The following is a 751-nucleotide window of genomic DNA, read 5'->3' as shown; positions in this document are numbered from 1 at the left end:
TTAGGGTAGTATGGTTAGGTCATGGTTGGACTCAGTGATCTTTCTTAAGGTCTTTTCCAACCTGAGGAATTCTATGATTCAGTGAATTTATGACATGAAATCACAAATCTCAGTGGAATTATTTGCATTTGATTTGGAGAGTGGAGCTTTAATTCCTCCTTCAAAATAACATTTCTGAGTTGGATGTTTGATTCTTTCTTTTGCAGAGAAATCAGATGTAGTCTGTGGTTCTTTAATAACTTTTTCTGCATGTCATTCTTTTTCTTACAGTGAACTTTTCTTGATTATATTCCTTAATTTATTTACTGAATTATCACATACCAAATCGCTGAATCATAGAATGGCCTGAGTTGGAAATATGATATTCATAATACAGTTTCTGCTGTCACATCTTCTAATGTACTTACCACAAACCTTTTGCACTATCAAGTTTTCTAAATATTCTGATAAGAGAAAAATCCAGACTACTCTGGCTAAATAAATGCCAGTAAGTATTATGAATTCCGGGCATGTCTCTCTCTCTCTTTTTTTTTTTTTTTTGGTGAAGATTTAGATTACAGAATACCCAAATTAAGCCAAAGTCTGTTAATAGACATACGTGAAATTGGCTCATTAATTAACATCAGTAGTGTTAATGGCTCTGTAGAGTCAATAGATGCTGGAAACAGCTGAAAAAAAAATGTCAGTCCATTCCATTCGCAAGTTCTGAATGAGGACTGCACTGATGAAAAGTGCTCTTTATTTTTAATGT

This window comes from Coturnix japonica, chromosome 2, assembly GCF_001577835.2.
Source record: "Coturnix japonica isolate 7356 chromosome 2, Coturnix japonica 2.1, whole genome shotgun sequence".
Lineage (NCBI taxonomy): Eukaryota > Metazoa > Chordata > Aves > Galliformes > Phasianidae > Coturnix > Coturnix japonica.
This window is presented reverse-complemented; position numbering follows the sequence as displayed.